General features: G+C 33.4%; 1 long non-coding RNA gene across 1 annotated transcript; it reads right to left on the reverse strand.

The window, feature by feature from the left end:
- Positions 1 to 1,973: 1,973 nt before the first annotated feature.
- Positions 1,974 to 20,562, reverse strand: LOC133200893 (uncharacterized). The gene is made up of 6 exons (XR_009723012.1): positions 20,455 to 20,562; positions 15,857 to 15,926; positions 14,726 to 14,869; positions 6,193 to 6,302; positions 5,810 to 5,975; positions 1,974 to 3,372 (listed from the first exon to the last, which is right to left on the reverse strand). It is a non-coding gene; the product is annotated as an uncharacterized LOC133200893 (long non-coding RNA).
- Positions 20,563 to 21,586: the final 1,024 nt, after the last annotated feature.

The raw sequence follows: 21,586 nt of genomic DNA on the forward strand, positions 1-21,586 counted from the left end.
ATTTGGTACTGAAAGATGGAACACCTACCCTCCCCCCTTACACCTCCCACGAAATAGGATTTTCGAGTATGTTGAATTTTTTCTCTTGCTGCCCCAACCCCTCCCCCCCCCCTTTTTTTTTCAAAAACGATGCTACGTTCCTGTGAAATATTTGACAGATACATTTATGCGCAAATTATTAAAATGCAAAGAATTAGAAAAAATAAAACTAGCAGGTACATAAAACTAGCCGATATCATTTACACATGGTTTTTACGTCCAAAACATCAAGGTACGCTTATCACCTTCATACGAGATATATGATTTATTTGTCGGTTTTATTCAACTCTGCTTGTCGCTAGCTAATTGTTAAGACTCAATATATCTACAATTCACTTTGATTCATTTAATGAAATATGACAAAAATAACAAAATCAAGCAGAGTAAACTCATGAACCTGTCAAGCTCGACGTCATCTTGGGATATGCGTACCTACTGGTACAGATATCGGCTTAATACCAGTGAATATTAAAAAAAAAATCCGACAATGACTGGTGCGCCTCTCGCATGAAATGCTCCTTTGCTAACCAAAAACTTTTACACATGTAGTTGTTGGAAAGCTTTTTCTTACAAATATTTTTGATATAAACAACAAATTTAAGCATTTGCTGTTAATGAATACATAATATGAATGTGTAATACAATATCTAAAGAAAACCTGGATAGACATTTAAATTTTTTAAGTAAAAAATTTATTTATGAAAATAAAACACATTATTTGTGAATATTTTTTAAGCCTATGGATAAAATCTTCATAAAACTAGTCAGAACTATGGAGAACATGTTAGTCAAACATATTTTAAAAAGAAATTGGAAAGAAATTGCAAAATTTTAGGGAAACTATTTTTTTCAATATTTAGACCAATCCCGATCAAAATTAACACAAAATAAATAAGATGAAATTATTGCCTTCTTTAAGTATTTACCACTAAGAAATTTATTTATTTATCAAGTTCAATTACTTTTTAACGCGAATTACACCTTAACAAACTTGTATTTCTTCTGAAAATATTATCTATTATCAATTATTATAAAATTCTGGTTGGGATCAGTTTAATTTCGATCGGGATCGGCTAAAATTTGTAAAACATAATTTCTTTTTCAAATATGATTGTCTAACATATCCTTTGTAGCTGTGACTTGTTTTTTGAATATATTATCCATATGTTTTGAAAATATTCACAAATAATGTACTTTTTGAAAAAAAATTTTTAGTAAAAAAATTAAAATGTCTACCTGGCTTTTCTTCACATATTTTATGAGATATTTATATTATGCATTCATTAACATCAAATTTTTAACTATAAAGCATCTTATTTGCAAATAAAACATTTTTTTTTCATTTTCTATGAAAAATTGGAGAAAATTCTTATAAAATAATTAAGAGCTAGGCCTTTCAATGCTGAAACCATGACTTAAGGAAGCTCTAAACACTGCACACTAAAGAGTTCTATTTGTAGGGTAGTTTTATTGGGTCATTTGCCCTTAGAAGAAAAATAGTATAAATGGGAATCTACAGTTAATCACACAATTTCTTATGAATTAAAGTATTATTTAATGTTATGTTAGACCAAGATTAAGTAATTGAATACATTATTTCCATTAATTTTCCTGATGCAAGTAAAAAACAGTGAAATCTGTTCACAAATACAGTGTAGTTCATTGTCTTTGAACATTTTTTCTGCAGAAATAAGGCAGGTACCCTATGTTGAAAATGAACTTGATACACTGAATATGTGCACCTTTATATGATATATTTTTCTCAAAGCCCAAAAAGCATTTTTCATTAGTGTTCAGAGCTTCCTTAACATGGATGTCTTAATACCAATGGAATTAAATTTTGGTGTGGCATTCCTCCTTAAGGAAGTAATTATGGGTCCAGTTCCTGATGAATAGAAAGCCTCATTTGCAGTTTGTATAAACAAGAGCATAAATTATTGATATAAAATTTTATTCAGAAGAGAAATCACAAATAAATACCTCACCTTTAATATCATCAATGTTCATTTTTGCATACTTAAACATACATCAATAACAAGATGTGTTTGTGAAACACTGATGCCCCCGTTATGGCGAAGGTTAAAGTTTTTTAAAAGTCAGTAAAACATTAAGGTCAAGGTCAAAGTTGTTGGTATCCAAAGGAAGGTCTTGGCACAAGGATTACATATGTGAAGTATGAAATCCCTAGCACCAACCATTCAAAAGTTATGGCCAAGGTTAAAGTTTTTCGAAAGTAGGTCAAACTCCTATGTCAAGGTCAAAGGGTCAAAGTGGTTGGTATCCAAAGGAAGGTCTTGTCACAAGGATTACATATGTGAAGTATGAAAGCCCTAGCACCAACCATTCAAAAATTATGGCCAAGGTTAAAGTTGTTCAAAAGTAGGTCAAACTCCTATGTCAAGGTCAAAGGGTCAAAGTGGTTGGTATTCAAAGGAAGGTCTTGTCACAAGGATTACATATGTGAAGTATGAAAGCCCTAGCATTAACCATTCAAAAGTTATGGCCAAGGTTAAAGTTTTTCAAAAGTAGGTCAAACTCCTAGGTCAAGGTCAAAAGGTCAAAGTGGTTAGTATCCAAAGGAAGGTATTGTCACAAGGATTACATATGTAAAGTATGAAAGCCCTAGCTCTAACCGTTCAAAAGTTATGACCAAGGTTAAAGTTTTTCAAAAGTAGGTCAAACTCCAAGGTCAAGGTCAAGGTCAAAGTTGTTGGTATCCAAAGGAAGGCCTTGTCACAAAGAATACAAAAGAATATGTGAAGTTTGAAACCCCAAGCACCAACTGTTCAGAAGTTATGGCCAAGGTCAAAGGTCAAATATGCTTGTACCCAAAGAAAGATCTTGTCACAAGAAATACACATGTGAAATACGAAAGTCATAGCTCCAACCAATCAAAAGTTAAGGGCAAGGTTAAAGTTGACAACAGACAAACAGACAAACAGACAGACAGGACAAAAACATCTTTCGATCCGGGAGCATAAAAAGAATTGTTATTACTTTAAAAATATGTAACTATATAAATCAATACTAAAAAAGTCTAACATTTCCAATGTTTTACTGAGCGTTCATAAAAAAAAAAAAATGATGTTTGACTGCAGAGTGAGATATTGGACATTGGACCGCTTATGTCACAATGTTGGCAGGATCAGCTTAATCTTATTTTCATCTGTTGGTGTTCGACAGTAACAGAATTGACCAAGTTTAATGCAGTGCAGGTAAAGGAAATTAACATCATAGAAGCCAGCACGAGTACAGTCATAACTGAGGTACAATGTGTAGTAGGCCTCTTGGAGTAAATAGAGAACAAGTATCAGCTGTCAACATGCAGTAGACCTGAAACAAAGTGAGAAAAATTATTACATCACTTATGTCAGCTAAAGGTGCTGTGAGCGAGCTAACAAAATAATAAGGTTATAACCCTGCTGCAATTCTTTTATTTAGAATTTGTAAATGTGACCTTGAACTTACCAAAATGACTTTGGTAAAAAAAGGACAGATCTTTCGACATGATTAATCTAAGAGTGAAATATGGACATCCAATTTTTCTCCATTAATACAAAATAATAGACTTACATTTTTTCTGCCAGAGACCTTGAACTTGTCACAATGACCCTCAGGTCAGAAAAAAAATTTTGTAGCAAATTAAAGCTCAGTTACAAAGTTATTGACTGGACAAGAATGTTATCTCTTATCTGCCAGTGACCTTGAACTTGCCAGAATGACCTTCGTCAAGGTCAAGACAAACTTCCAGGTCATAAACAATCTTTTTAGCAAGTAAGAGCTTCCAATGATTCTCCATTACAAAGTTACAGCCTACACAAGTGTTTTATACCTTTTAAGCCAGTGACCTTGAACTTGCCAGAATTGCAATGGGCCAAGGTCATGACACACTCTCAGGTCTTCAATAATCTTTGTACCAAGAATGAGCTTCAATGATTCTCCATTGCAAACTGATATCCTGGACAAGAAGTTTATATCATTTCTGTCAGTGACCTTGAATTTTGACAGACTGTTTGATGGGATCCCGCCAATCAAGTCGGGTTCATCAGGACATTTGAGCAATATAAGCCTTAAAGATTCGACAAACTTTCATAAAATAATTATCGTTAATATTAATAAATTAGTTTAAAACTATACTAAACATAACTATTTACATCATATTGAAACATTGTACTGAACAAAAGTAATTTTGCCCTCGACTTGTTAATAACAGCTGTGGCTAAAAATAGTGATTGGGTCATGTGGGGATTTTTTCTTTACAGAGCAATGACTGTTTACAATCTAACATATAAGAAAGGATAAGATAGGCTAAGATTCCTTTTTGGCCCCTGGTTTGGGGTGTCTTTTAGAATGTTGCAACAGTTTTTCAGTTAAAAACCTGTTGTCACCCCTGCCATAAATTGAGTATTGTTTCTAAGTTATGGGATACACAGAGGCCACAGGAAGGTCAGGAAAAATGTCAGTTTCTGAATTTTCTCATTTTATGCAAATTTTCATTGGTTTTACAGCACATTTTGGTTCAGAAAACATAGAGCACAAGCTTGCCTATCTACCAAATTTATATATTTCATACAATAGTATCAGATGCATCTTATGTATAAAAATCTCAGATAGGCAGCCTTGTGCTCTATATTTCCCAAAGTGAAAAGTATCTCAAATCAGGGGTTTAAATTTTCCTGGAAAACCCACAAGCCCAGGGGCTATTGACCAGTAAAAAATTACTAGCCCAAACCTCAAACTAACTAGCCCAACAACTTTTTCATGCGAAATGAAAACATAACAAGTAAAAGTTTTAAAGGCTGTGGTGACAGAAACAAATTAAACTACAATGTAATTCTCAATCTAATGAAACCACTCGACATAGAAAAGTGAAAGTAAACTGTTGAGATTTTTTCCCCATTCTGCTAGTCCGATTACATCTGAATTAGCTAGCCTGAGTCTTAAATTGACTAGCCCCGGGCATCGGGCAACCATATATTTCAACCCCTGCAAATTTGATGAAATGCAACCAGAATTGAGGAAATTCTGGAAAATAACCTACTTCTACACCCTCTTGTGGCCTCCATGTAAGCTTTGAATCAAGATTAGTGCTGGTTTTAAGACAAGCATTATATTTTTAATTCTTACCTACAAACTATCACAATTTTAACTGTGTTCTGATTTTTACATCAAACAAGGGGCCAGATTCGGCCGTTACCATACCTTGTTCTTTCTTTAAAAGTTTTTAGATTATTTATTTGAAGGACTGAAATGGGGGTTCAACAGTTATTTTATCAATACGACCAATTGGTCTTTTACACGACTGGACCACTCATTTACTAGACTGGGTCAAACATGCCTTAGTGTCAAACCCTGTTGAACTAGCTGGAATGACCTTGGGTCAAGATCTTGACACACCAACAGGTCATAAACATTCTTTGTACCAAGTTTGAGCTTCCAATGACCAACAAGTTGGCACCGATAGACTGACAAGGTGATTCTTATATATTCCCCCAACCTTTATTGTGGGGGTAGAAGACCAGCATGATGAATATAAGACAGAACATTCAGGATCTAAATGAAAAATGGGGACTCCTGATACATGTATCAGAGTGGAAGGAGATGCTCAATTCAAAAATGCCACCTTCAGTGCCATTGGGAAAACCCAATTCTAAGCTGCTACCCAAGTGACATATACTGTGTTCTTAGAAGAAGAAAATTGTAGCAGTGTTCTATGGAAATAAATTTTGTAAGAAAGGTGAAAGCTGAGAAATAAAGGAAAGGAAGTTACCTGCCCAGCCATGAGGACTGCACTGTCACCATTCCTCCAAAGACAATGATTGTGGATGAGAAGAGATGGGCTGCAGAAAGTGAAAGTGAGCTGCAAAGTGATGACCATCCACTAGTCATCTTCTATTTCACCAGTGGTGGTTAAGGTGCCACTCTATACAGATTATCTGAAAAACAAGGAAATTTCATTGAAAACCTAAAAGACTTGCTGCAATTCTTTGATTCTCAAAGAAAACAGACAGCTATGGCTCAATTAGCAGCCACACATTTCTGAGAAGAATAAAGGAATCCACACAAAGAAAATTTGCCTTTGACCTAAAGCTTCAATGCAAAACAGAGTAAAAAAAAATATCAGTACTATTAGCACTATTCCATGAGATTTACCTTTGATTAAGTGGGCCATGTCTTCTATCATCAATTCAATCATAAGCTGCTACCAGAAACAGTGTGGAAAGTCCTGTCAACTTACTGGTAATTCCTTTTCCTATCGATGACTGAAAAGCAATGAGTGGAAATTTCAGTGTCCTAGTGACCATGAATTAAACATGACAGAAGAAAATGTTTGTTAGAAGATTATTAACTTGACTTTTAAGTCCAAATAATCTTGCTAGCTAAAATTAAAAGTGTTCCAAGGAACACATGTGTCGCCTGATGAACAGCATCATTATTTAAAATTAAAAGAAAATCTAAGGGTGGTCAAATATTATTTGATACAAGCATTATGAGGGCTGTTAAGAGATTATTAGTACATAGTGTTTATTTTTCTTTCCAAGTAATGCCTTTTGGTGAAAAATGGCATATATGTTTGACAAACACTAAGAATTAATAAAAGCAACAAATATTTTACAAATATTTTATTTCTTCTTTTCAATGGTATATTATGGGTAAATAGAAGGGGTACCCGGTGCCGTCAAGAAATCATATATTGAAATATGTTATACCTATGTTCAAACTCCCAGTGGACCCATATACAGCAAGAGCGAAAATAATTCAAATTATATATCGGTATTTATTTTTTCAATTTCATTTCAATTCATTTTGTGCAAGCTTCTTAGAATTTCAATCAGAAATATGGAGATCATAAAAAAATCTAAGCTAGGTATAGATATCTGATTACATCAATAAAAAAGATTTTGACGTCAACGCGACACAGCGAGCATACCTATAGAATTTTACGTAGCTCTGTGGAGAACTCTTTTCCAGACTAAAAGATCTGCTAAAACAATAACAACTAGTGCTAACTGTAACGAGAACTGTTTCAGATGTTCCCCAAACACTTCCCCATTCTCTTATGGGCCCCATTCATTACAGGCTTCATTTAATTATGCAATTCTTTTGTTTAATAAATCTATACTTTATTTTCAGTAGTATTTATTTGAAAAACAACACTGGTATAGTTCTTCGAGTATTAGCCAATTGGATTTCAGCGCATGTTGGGCCTGAGTATCGCAAACTACCTAACAATATGATACATATCATGATACGGTCATGTGATATACAACATGTACAATGATAAAGCTGTCACCAATTGAATTAAGCTTTATCTTAACATATAATTCTTTGCTAACTCCACAGTTATAGAAAATATACAAAGAATATCTTGATAACCCTTATCAAAGTTAATAAAAGGTGGATTTATAGTCTTGATATTGTATTTTTTCTTTGCTACCTTTTTTCAGCCATTTTAAAACATTAAAATTTGTTAGGTTGAATGTAGAAGTTACAAACAAAACAATGAAAATTATCTTCTACTGTATCACAATACATACATGGCGATACGCGTATCGTCAGCCCTTGCGATCAATATGATTGATGTATTGCTGTATTGTTACACCTCTAGCGCATGCACATGCCCATATTTTCTAAATATTTCATATTCCTTCCTCGTGAAGAGACTCACAATAAATAGCTATGTAAGAAATCTAAAGATTTTCATTGAAAACTATGAGAGAAGTATTAGCAAATCAGAATCCACATCCTTGTTGGAGTGAAACGGTTCAGCGCGGTATCGATTCACCGCGGTATTTTTTCTCGGTTTGATACACGGTGCAAAATCTCTAATTTTCGGTTCGGTTCATTTTTCGATCGGGATCGTTATTCAGTCGGGTTTGGCATAAGGCAAAACACTTTACTCAGTATAAATAAGTATAGAAAACGTAATTTTTTTATGACTGATAGCTTGTAAAATAATTTTTTACAGTCAAATAATTTTAATCAATTTCTTCTAGTCAATTTGCAAATAAAATTCGTAAAATATGTGACTAGATTTAGAAAAAGAAAGCATAAAACAACGTTGAATTTGTTTCCTTCTATCAAAATGTATCGTATCGAAAATAACCGAACCGAGACAAAATTATACAATACGTATCGAACCGTGAAGGAGGTGTATCATCCTTGCATTCAATTTTCATAGTAGCACAATGTAGGAACCCATTACACCTATCTATATTGTAAATTCCATCCAGTTTTGTTAAAAAATAAGAAAGTTACTACTGTAACAGCCATTTAAAGTTTTAGCCAATCAAATTGCAGCACACTTGCATGAGCGTGTTTTCACAATATCTCATATATTATATCAAAATGTAGAGCCTTGTTGTGTATGACTATGTTTTAAATTTCAAAGCATTTCATCAAAAAAAAAAAGGTTATTGAGATTTTTTGTGTCAGTCAAACAGAGCAAAGCACACATGCATGAACATGCTTTCTTGCTAATTCAACCACATCTTCTTGTCTACACCACTAATACAAGTTTATACAATGAAGTTCAAAGCATATCATAAAAAAAAACAGGAAGGTTAATGGTGTTTCAATTGCTTCAGTCATTTCACTCCTTGAACGCGCACGCATGTGCATGCAAGTGTGGGTAAAATGACCTTCCTTCTGCACATCTACACAACATGCCTGTTAACCCTAAAAAGGTTTCATCTCAATCAGTTGAGTAGTTTCTGTGATGACAGAGAAAGAAGCATTAAAGCTTCCAGACTGTCTCAACATGGTAAAGATCTATGGCTGGCATGAGATGAAAATGAAGAAGCAATGATGCTTTAGTTCAATAGACATATGCAAGTTTATAATTCCAATGGGACATGTCTAATTATCCTATCAATTAGAAATTTTGCATAGCTGTTTTATTTGTTCTTGTTAAAATGTTGACAAATTTTCATGAATTTATGTCTTTCTTTTATGGAGTAAAAGTAAATGTCTCATTAATTTCAAAATAGCCCTTATATAGCAAAGAAAAAAAATCCACAAATAGTAAGTCCCATACAGAATAGCATTTATCATATAAAATCTGACAATAGATATATGATTCTCCACCCTTCAAAGCTAAAGTGAATTATAAAATTGAAATTAACAAGAAGTCTGTGAGCCAATGTTCACTAGTAATACCCCCGCTTTGATGTGAATATACATTCTGATGTGAATATACACAAGTTCAGTTATGAACAGACACAAGGATGAACAAGAAGTTGACATCGGATTTGTACAAAAATGAATCCCACCATATGACATGGCTAAACAAAGAGTGTGCTAAAATTTCAAGCATCTGCAATCAGTAGTTGCTGAGAAAACTGCGACCAAAATTTGTTATGTATGGTACGGACAGATGCACGGATAAACAGGAAGTTGACATCGGATTCGTACAAATATAAATCCCACCATATGGCATGCCTAAACAAAGAATGTGCTAAAATTTCAAGCATCTGCAAGCAGTAGTTGCTGAGAAAACTGCAACCAAAATTTGTTATGTATGGTACAGACAGACACACGGATAAACAGGAAGTTGAAATCAGATTCGTACGAAAATGAATCCCACCATATGGCATACCTCAATAAAGTGTGTACTAAAATTTCAAGCATCTGCGATGAGTAGTTGCTGAGAAAACTGTGAAGAAATATTTGTTACGGACAGACAGACAGACACACAGACAGACAGACAGACAGACACACAAGGGTAAAACAGTATACCCCCCTCTCCTTCGGAGTGGGGGTATAATAATTAAAATAATTATTTTTAATAAATATATCTTTATCCCAGATATCTTCCAAAAGAGATTTCAGTCTCTATTCACTCTATAATGATACTTTTGGTATACCCATCCTGATGTCTTTTCATTGTTACAGTATTTAAATTTCAGTTTGTGTGGTTATATTGCATACAGTTTCAAAGTACAGTGTCATGAGCTCATATACAGTAACATGTGATATAAATGCTAATTATCAAAATCCTGCCTCTCAAAATCAAAAAACAAAGAAAAAAATAATAATAATTCAATCAACCGCCAGAGTGATTTTATAAAATCAAAGGTCAAGGTCAACTGAATTGTAATGTAACGAACTCACTTGCATTGAACTCTCTTTGTTTGAAAAATCGGTTTGTTTGAAATGAACTGGGTTTCTCCTAAAATGCTGGTACAGTTTCTTTGCAATAAATACTCGTTTAGATTGAAATCGGTTAACTTGAAAAACTCTGTTAATTTGAAGTGATTTTGGGGTCCGCTGAACACAAAGCTTATAGCGGGTACACTGAAGTTGCCGATTGCGATGCGTGGACTCAGGTGACTGACTATATATAAAGTCTAGCATGTTAATTTTTCACAGGTGATTTGATGTTGGTGGACCTGTGCAACTTTAATTATATGAACATATTAGTCGCCGTTTTTATTTTCTAACTACGGCATTAAGACCGACATGGATAAAATACGCAGGGGTGCCATGTGTACATTGGTGTGCGGAGAATAGGGCTGTGTATTGACCAAAATATTTCAATAAGATATTTTATAAAGCAATATGCAATATATTAGATTCTTTAATAAGTCTAGCAAAAAGGTCTTGTAAATCATTTAATGCATAAATTTGATAAAAACTGGGTGTTTTAATACCAAATTGGAAGTTCATATGTCTCACTGTCTTTACAAAGAACACTTCAAATTCAAACTTTTAATGACTGAAAAACTAATATGTTAAAATATAGTTGTATATGAATTTTGCAATAGTTAATTAAGATGTGCTATCTCCTTAATGTTTATTTTATTATTGACCAGTTTTAATTAAAAACAGTTAAAAATTATCTTTGGTGACTGAAATTCCCAACTTTTTCACAGAATTATAAGACAAGAGGCCCAAGGGCCTTAACGGTCACCTGAGTATAATACAACAATTTAGAGGATCCACAGAGTATAAAATGAACTGAAAGGTGAAGCTTTGTTGCCCAAAAGCAAGAAAAATAGGGTGATTAGGATCAACAAAATAATTAGTCTACTGTTCATTAACAGTTCATAAATTAGGTTCTAATCTGTTCCCCATTTATCACTATCACCATACAATATATGAACAAATTATCAGTGATTCTGTACTATTTCAATTCCTTGATGAAATCCCTTACATTGGACTCTCTTGGTCTTTGATGAGCATTGAATAAGACAACTTATTTTTGTCTCATTTTTATTTATCTATTACTTACAAGTCTACCTAATCATTTAAACTATAAAAGTACTTTTTGTATTATACAATAAAAAATCTTGCATAATTCTCCTCTTCTATTAACCTTTCAAGTACATTATTTACAGTGATTAATTATCAAAAGTAAATAGCAAAGGGGAATAACTCCTCTCAGTTGAATACAAATTAATAGAGCTCTGGCCAGGACCAGAACACTTGACCAAATGGTCCAGATGTTCAAAAATCTTTTTTATATTAAAACTTTTACTCTTTTTGCTTCTGATATGTCCAGGTGCAGAGAAGATTTTCAAAGAAATAATGCATTTTTACTACAGATTCTCTATATTATCAATAGAGTCTGGCGCACCAGAACCCCTGACCCTTGGGCCATGAATTTCACAATTTTGGTAGAGTCACCCTTGCTTATCATAACTATGTATTCAATTTGTTTCAATAATACCCAGGAGTAGAGAAGAAGATTTTCAAAGAAATAATGCACTTTCACTATATGATCTATATAGCCCCGCCCTACCACCAGAATCCCTGACCCTGGGGCCATGAATTTCACAATTTTGGTAGAGTCACCCTTGCTTATCATAACTATGTATTCAATTTGTTTCAATAATACCCAGGAGTAGAGAAGAAGATTTTCAAAGAAATAATGCACTTTCACTATATGATCTATATAGCCCCGCCCTACCACCAGAATCCCTGACCCTTGGGCCATGAATATCAAAATTTTGGTAGAGTCACCCTTGCTTATTATAACTATGTATTCAATTTGTTTCAATAATACCCAGGAGTAGAGGAGAAGATTTTCAAAGAAATAATGCACTTTCACTATATGATGTATATAGCCCCACCCTAACACCACAACCCCTGACCCTGGGACCATGAACTTCACAATTTTAGTAGAGTCACCCTTGCTTATTATAGCTATGTATTCAATTTGTTTCAATAATACCAAGGGGTAGAGAAGAAGATTCAAAGAAATAATGCACTTTCACTATATGATCTATATAGCCCCGCCCTACCACCAGAATCCCTGACCCTGGGGCCATGAATTTCACAATTTTGGTAGAGTCACCCTTGCTTATTCTAACTATGTATTCAATTTGTTTCAATAATACCCAGGAGTAGAGAAGAAGATTTTTCAAAGTCACTATATGATCTATATAGCCCCGCCCTAGCACCAGAACCCCTGACCCTGGGGAAATGAATTTCAAAATTTTGGAAAAAACATCCTTGTGCACAATTACTATGCACTTAGTTTGTTTAAATAATATCCAGGAGCAGCGAAGAAGATTTTCAAAGACTTAATGCATTTTCACTATATAATTAATAGAACCCCGCCCTACCACTAGAACCCCTGACTTTGGGGCCATGACATTCACAATTTTGGAAAAGGCATCAATGCTTATCATAACCATGCACTAAGTTGGTTTATATAATATCCAGGAGCAGAGAAGAAGATTTTCAAAGAATTAATGCATTTTCACTATATAATCAATAGAGCCCCACCCTAACACCAGAATCCCTGACCCTGGGGCCATGAATTTCACAATTTTGGAAAAATCATCCTTGTGCATCATTATCATACACTTGTTTTGTTTAAATAATACCCAGGAGCAGAGAAGAAGATTTTCAAAGACTTAATGCATTTTCACTATATAATTAATAGAGCCCCGCCCACCACTAGAACCCCTGACTCTGGGGCCATGACATTCACAATTTTGGAAAAGGCATCAATGCTTATCATAACCATGCACTAAGTTGGTTTATATAATATCCAGGAGCAGAGAAGAAGATTTTCAAAGAATTAATGCATTTTCACTATATAATCAATAGAGCCCCACCCTAACACCAGAATCCCTGACCCTGGGGCCATGAATTTCACAATTTTGGAAAAATCATCCTTGTGCATCATTATCATACACTTGGTTTGTTTAAATAATACCCAAGAGCAGAGAAGAAGATTTTCAAAGAATTAATGCATTTTCACTATATAATCAATAGAGCCCCACCCTAACACCAGAACCCCTGACCCAGGGGCCATGAATTTCACAATTTTGGAAAAGGCACCATTGCTTGTCATAACCATGCACTTAGTTTGTTTAAATAATACCCAGGAGAAGAGAAGAAAATTTTCAAAGAAATAATGCACTTTCACTATATGATCTATATAGCCCAACCCTAGCACCAGAACCCCTGACCCTGGGGCCATGAATTTCACAATTTTGGTAGAGGGCTCAATGCTTATTTCAATCATGCCAACAGTTTGACTGCTTGATGTCCAGGAGTAAAGAAAAAGATTTTTAAAGATAGCACTAATTTTGATGGTTTTAGCCCCACCCCTCAGGCCCCAGGGGGGTATGGACCATGAAATTCACAATTTTTGTACCCCTTCACCCGTTGATGCTATATGCCAAAATTGGTTGAAATTGGTTCTGTGGTTCAAGAGAAGAAGCTAAAAATGTTCAAAAGTTTATGACCGACGCACGTCGCACGACGGATGACGACGGACGAAAACAGATTGCAATAGGTCACCTGAGTGACTCAGGTGACCTAAAAAACTGTCTGCCCAATACGTATTGGAAGTTAGTTTGTCGATACGATAAATTCCTGAATATCGATATGTATTGATTAATCAATATATTGACACAGCCCTAGTGGAGAAAGTGCCTGAGTAAATAAATCCACTGTAATTAAGTAAATGGAAAATAAACTTCTTGAATTGAAGTATATGAAGCATATGTTTTCAATGCTGATGAGACAGGGCTGTTCTATAGATTCGAACCTGACAAATCATTGCTTCTATGCGGCAATGTTCAGGACGAACTTTTTTCGTGTATAAATAGTCTTGATAGTTTTCTAACACAGATCCAAAAAAAAAAAAAAATAAAACAGTAAAAAAAATTTAGGACTTTTTTGAAAAATAGAGATAAGTAAATTTCTGAAACACTGCATGTAATGTTATGTAAAAAATATGAATTCTCACATGTATATTTTTTTTTACTGTACAGTCAAGCCTCGTTACCTCTAACTTGAAGGGACCAAGAAAAAACTTCGAGATATCTGAGGATTCGAGATATGGAGGGTAAAATACTTAAAGAATAAGTGGTATTAACAGCAAATCACTTTGACATATCCATGGTATTCAAGATATCAGTGTTCCAGATAATGAAGTTCAACTGTATCTACATTTTTTATGTAATTCATAGCACACAGATATAATGAAATTCGGTTAATTTGAAATAAATCTCAAGGTCCCTTAAATTTCAATGTAAACGAGTTTGACTGTATATAGTATTTTACAAAAGCCAAAGTGCCAAGCAATGCAAGTGCAAAGTATCAAATCCATTCCTCTTACAGTTCTCAGGATCTAGGGTATGACAGACAGACAGACACCATGTAAAGTGATCTCTAAGTGTCGCTTTCACCAAAATTTTTTTTCATAATTATTTTGTTTTCTTACCTCTCTGAAGAGCATGACAAAGGTTACATAGGTGATAGGTAGAAATACATGTCATGGGATGTATTGGTGTAATCTTTTTAGTGAGCAGATTGCATCATGCATTGTTTATCTGCCGTTGCTGATCTTTAACAAGGAAGACTTCTCCTGAAATAAGAAAAATTATTTTCAAAAGTGAAGTTACCTGTTACTCTTAAAGGGACATAGACACTGATTCGACATTTTGAAATATTTTCTCAAATTGTCTGTAATATATCATGACATATATGTGGCTATGGCATTTCACACGGAAATATAATAAAAAACTTATTTTATCTGTAAATTATTGAAACTATGAATTTCGGGATGCGTTTGATTGACACATCCTTGCACTTTCACAAGTAAACTTCATCCTTAATACTTAAGAAAAGTAGGTTTTTTGATACATATTAATGAAAAAATATAAAAAAAATATAATCCAGAAAATTAAGAGTAGAAATGAGAGAAAGCAAAACCAACTAACCAGTATTGTCAGTCCATGCTCAGTGATGTGTGAAGAGTTTAACAAATTGAACACAAAACAATTTATGTTCCATTGGGTGTGTTCAATTTGTTAAACTCTGCACACATCACTGAGCACGGACTGACAATACTGATGAGTTGGTTTTGCTTTCTCACATTTCAACTTTGAATTTTATGGATTTTATCTTTAATCTTTTTCACTAAAACACAACAAAATTTCTACTTTTTTTAAGTATCAAGGATGAAGTTTTACTTTGTGAAAGTGCAAGGATGTGTCAATCAAATGCGTCCCTAAATTCGTAGTTTCAATAATTTTCAGGTAAAATAAGTTATTTTTATGATATTTCCTTGTGAAATACTATAGCCACACATATGTCATGATCTAGTCAAAAATTTTAGAAAATATTAACTTCAAATCTGAGTCTATGCCCCTTTAAAGGTCATACACAAGAACATAATTCACTATATTTTACTATAAAGCCTTGATTAAATTAATCAATTAATATGACCCTCACTAGATAAAAGATGAAGAAAAAATGAATGATGCTTGGACAAAAATTTGAGACCAGAAATAAAAAAATTCCTTATGCAGCTTTTAATAGAGAAAATTGATATTACTGATAGGTAAGATACCTTCAATCATGTGGATTTCACATGCTGATAAACAGTTTACACACCATCCAGGAAGTTGCATCATGAGCACCTAAAAAAAGAGTATTCCTTAAATTCATTGATTGCCTACAAGTATAATAGTCGTAATATTTGAGTAAAAAATAAATACTGTAGGCCTAAAATGAGAAACTGAAAAAGAAAACCTGAAAAGAAATTGTCTCTTTCTACAAAGAACAATAACTGACTAAGTTCATTTTGATTTGCTATTCCTGGCTCTAAGCTAAGCATGGCATAACAAGGGTCTACTGGAAAGAAAGGGTAAATTATGCATATGGTAAAAAATTAACAAATCAAACTTTGTAAATAAATACCCAAGCATTTGGTTTTGTCTTTGATTTCGACAAAATGTTATTGATCTCCAAAAATTTTTGTTTATGTGTGGTGAGCCACAGTAAAAGTTTAAATGTTGAAGAACTGTATATCCATATCTAGATTCAGTAAAAAATTTCTACTCATTTGACAAGTTAATTTCACAGTTTCACCAAAGTTTGATTAACAATATTATGGTTAATAAAATATTATCCAATTTAAGCTTATAATTATATTATTAAAGTGCAATTTGTCAAAGTAAAAAATGCCTGTAAAAAGAACAAGTGGCCATGGGCAACAATGCTCACCCGAGTCACTATGGCCTTGCTGTTCTACTTTTTTTTTTACTACACATGATGATGTATATTTATTCATACGTAAAAATTTGATTGCCCATTGTGGCCCCAACCTACCCTGGGGGGGGGGGGGGGTGTCATGATTTAAACAAAACTGAATGTACACTAAGTAATGAAGCTTTCAGAGAATTTTCATTTTCTGGTCCACTGATTCTTGAGAAGAAATGTTTTTAAAGATGCCATTAAATTTACAACAATTGTGAAATTTACTTGTCTGAACATAACTTTTACTTGTATAAAAATATTTCATAAAAGACCTTTTTAACAATTTGAAAAAATATTGTACATTACAATAGTCTATAATACATTCATTGAGTCTGTTTTTGAGATTTTGAGTGGACACATCTATTGCAAATTACTAAACTGTATCATCCTATCCTAAAGTAGATGTAAATCATGTTATATAATTGTAATACATGTATGAAAGAAAAATAGTAACAACAAGAAATAGCTGACTATATGACCTCAAATTTTTCTTTGCCTTCTTTTGCTTATCCTTTGTAGCCTAAATTGTCTTTTGCTAAAGCTCTCCTGCCAGATAATAAAAACCCAAATTTCCTTCAGTAAAAGTACACGTTTCAAAGTTACTGTAGTTCTAAGTAGTCAACTTCCTGGTACTTTAAATATTAAAATTAAAATTGTGACAAATGCCTGAAAAACATCAGATATTTCAGACAAGTTTCATAGTAACATTGTTCCTGATCAAGTTTGACAACCAGGGCCATCAATATTACGAGCAGGATCATTCAACATTTAACTATTTACAAACCGCATGCATGGCATGTTTTCATTTTGAACCTCCGATAAAAAGTTGACAACAAATTTTAATTCTTTAAGTTTTCATGCTTAGCTAAAAAAAATTCTTCCTAGAAAAATATCCCTTGTCAAATCGGACAAGTGGTCAGTAATTATCACTTGTTCATGAAAAATTTTACTGGTACATGTACTGGACAAGTGGATGAGCATACAATGTCGAGCCCAGGAACTCTGCCCCATTTTTTGTTTATATTTGCCTTAGCAACCAACAGCATTAAATCTCGAACCCGAGCTATTATAATATGTAGCATAAAAGCACACGAGGATGATCAAGAGGGTGTTACAACTCTTTCTGTTTTGTTGTATTTGTTTCTAGCATTTGTTATTAACTGTTTCTGATGTGATGTGAACTCTTCATGGTATATATAGTGAAACTATATTTGTGATAAAAACATGATAAAAAAATTTATTAAAAAATGTTTTTCAAAAATGTAAATGATACTAGTAGTATAAAAACTCATTTTTAAGGCTTTTAGAGTAGAATATAAACATCGAACCTAATGGGTCCTAGAAAAAACTTTGTGATATCCTACGATTCAAGATACTGAAGTTAAAATATGTACTTGTAGCATAGCATAAATTTTCCATCTTTAACGCTCAGTTATACCTAGATAAATATTGCTAATGAGAGGAGGAGCGCAATTAATATTTCTATCTTCATGATAACACAAATCTAAATAAGTCAGTTATTTTTATAGCTAATTTAGCCTTCATTAAGTTCAACAAATTTCTTTAAATCTGTTCAGAATCAGACAAGTAAAAAATATTTATGCATTCGGACACAGGGTTTAACATTTATAAGGCATGTCTGATCGACACTGACTAGTAAAAGTTTGGTCCTGTCTAAAAATTGAGTGTACATCTGACATGTAAAATTAATATAACATGTGTGCAGCATGTGTATCTTATTCACCTGCTCTCATGTACACACAGGATTCGAAATACCCCAAACTGTAGGGGTCTACAAATACAGTCATGACTTTAATGATTTTAAGTTAAAATTAAAAACAAGTAAGGCCATCATTAAAAATATCTTTGTTTCCCCAAACCCGACCCAAAAATCTCAAGTTGGGTCGGTAGGTAGGTAAATCATTTTTTTTTTCTGACAGCAGGTTTGGGAATACATTCTGAAAAATTGAATAATACCTTTATAAATAAGAAAGAACAAAAGAAACCAATTTTAAACCTAATATCATACAAATGAAGCAACATGTATGGTAAATTAATTCACAAATATTATTCATTTGAACTTGTAAAATATCTCAGGCCAGCGTAAATTTATTGAAATCGAATATTTACAAAAAAAACACAAGATTCGCAAATACTGAACCATCGGACATTCAAGTACATTTTTCAAACCTACTATCATCTTAGAGTACTTACACAGACAAAATGTCAAGGGCATCGCGTAGCACAGTAATTCTAGTGTTTCGTTTTGGAGTCACGACGTAATTCGGGAGCTAATTCTAAATCACAGGTCCCAACGTGGGACTTGCAGACCGGTCAGTCGAATAAGACAAAAAACGTAGGTCCAGTGTCGGAGTATACATGCAGATGGCACGTAAAAGATCCCTTACTGATGCTTAATGATCAAAGGCCATAAGTGCCGAGTAAAAGTCTAAATTAGGAGCCTTCCACCGGCCCAACAAATTTTAAAGGTATTTTAAAGCAAAGAAACAACCTGTTTTCAAGGGCCTAACTAAAGCAAAATAAACTGGCCGTCTCAGGAAGCCGTACCATAAGCAAATTTTAAAGACTTCAACACTATTTGGAAATAGTGTACATGTACATGTATAAACAATATATAATTCAACCAAACCATATCTAAAATGATTAAAGTTTCATATATCTAATTTTATAGTCACGGAGTCAATACCCCATAAATAAAAGGAATGAAGAAACGACATCTGAATTATATTTATCAAATGAAATAATCATACAAAGACATATTTAAAACTCCTATGGTCCTATGTAGTAAAAATAGGATCTTACATGAACTGTTTATTAGATCGAAACAAATCAAATGCAGTGAAATTTATTGATATGTATTCACAAGAAGCGCCCCTCATCTACTCATGAGCCAGGCTTTGCTATGCTTACTACGTACGTTAATTTTTTAAATACCATCTTAACACTCCTTAGTCATGGTACATTAATTCACGAGATGTCTCAAGAGTGTAGGATTCTAATAAGTTAAAGATATAATAAGATTGATACGTCACCATTGTTTTATAACATGAACTAACCCTCTGTGGCCAAATGTCGGCACCAAATGAGAGTAAAACAAAAGCCGCCGTTCTGATAAAAAACGGATTTTGATGAAATTGTATTTTATAAATTTGATAAACAATAAAAAAAAAATATTTAAATAATCTTATTAAAAAAACTTTTCAGTCGGCACGATTTAAGTGGGTCGGTCGTGTTAGGGGAAACAAAGGTATTTTATATTTTGGCCTAATTGTAATTGGAAGTATTCTATCAATACTAATATGTCAAGATAATGCTACGACATTGACGAGAAAAAACCATGCGTTTTCTACATGGGCATTTCTTCAATCAATTTGTTTATGTACCAGTATAAATTTATAAGAATCCTCTTGGGTTTTAATGTGATGGAGGCCTGGGTGCATTAAGTCATCAGGATGTTGTAACGCGGTCTTAAAACTCTTTAATAGCTTTGGGGCACGAACTACTTTTAAATTAGTTAAATAATCTAACTGCGTCTCCAGACGAGCCCTCACCACACCTCTCTTAAACCGGGTCTGAAGCACATTAATCATTTTAATGATTAGAAAATTCTATCTACAACTACTTCCTCTTCCAGATGACTCCAGTCTATTGCAGTGCAAACAAAAAAATGAGTTTTATATTTTTTGGTTTTGGTGTTTGGTATCTCCACTGCTTTACTGTTGTTACAAGGATTACAGCAAGTTAAACTATGAATTAAATTATTTTCTAACCCCACTAGTGATTGTACCAGCTAAATGACTGTGTATCAGTGTATCGTCCAAGTGTAGAATTGTAGATATCTTTTTATTAAAACTTTGAATTTGATAGATTTGAACTTAGGCGACTAACCGTATGTTTCTTACACATTCTTCTAATACTTCCACAACAAAACACTCGCCGCAACCATTCTTATTAGTCATCCTAAGCTTCCTCAGTCCTCGGTCGGAGCCTGTACTGCCATTTTGGTTGGCTAATTAACCCGACCCACTATTGTTTCGTAAATTGCCAACCCGTTTTTTTTTTAAATACAGAACATTTAATTCTAATAAATCAGATCTTATTTCCTCTGGTAATCCATCACATTTTTTTCAGACCAGCTGTACAGCATTTGAAGACAGAATAAAAAGATAAATATTTATTCATAATTGCCATGTCGAACCTCGTATCAGTCGATGCTGAAGAAAGATGGTGATCACCGCGATGAGGACGGAAATGCACAATTCATTTATTTTATTGATTAATCCTATTGCAAGTAATTGATGATAGTATCGTCATGATTTTTTCATAAATATGCAATACAGAATTAAAAAGTTTTGAAATTATTGGTAAATAAACATGATAAATGGTAATATTGATAATGTATTTTTTATCACCCTGTACATATACTGAGTGTAGGGCACTGTATTACAGTATATCTGGTAAAGTTTGAAATGACATTTGTTTAATCATAAAATATGCTCTTAAAGTGAAGAAATTGCATGCGTCTAATTAAATAAACGAGAAAACTACATGCATGGGTCCCAACTTGCATTTCATTCTATGTTAGGGGTCTCTTAGCAATACCCAGAGACCTATATAGTAATATACTAACAAAATATCACATAATTTACTCGATATGTACACACCATCTTGTAAAATATTGTATCGTGTCATAGGAGATGTTCTATTGCACACCTTAAACATACACATAGCCCAATCACCCTGTTGTATGTGTTAAATGTCTATGCATATTTATGTGTTATGTGATTTACATTTGTTGTGCAGTACTTATACATTGTTTAAAAGAATTTTTAATTATTTTAAAGATAAAGTCTTGGGTCCCTGTATTTATTTTGGGGCAGACAATAGTCACTAATTTAATTTAGGGTATGTGTACATCATTAATTAAATTTGTGTCTATGACTTAGTTGCTTTCAAATTGGCTTTTAGATCAGTCTCTACTCCAGTGGAGAGGATGATTCCTCTTGATTCTGGAGTCAAA

This window comes from Saccostrea echinata, unplaced genomic scaffold (assembly GCF_033153115.1).
Source record: "Saccostrea echinata isolate AGI-Se365-2 ecotype Australia unplaced genomic scaffold, CSIRO_AGI_Sech_v1 ptg000041l, whole genome shotgun sequence".
NCBI classification, from domain to species: domain Eukaryota; kingdom Metazoa; phylum Mollusca; class Bivalvia; order Ostreida; family Ostreidae; genus Saccostrea; species Saccostrea echinata.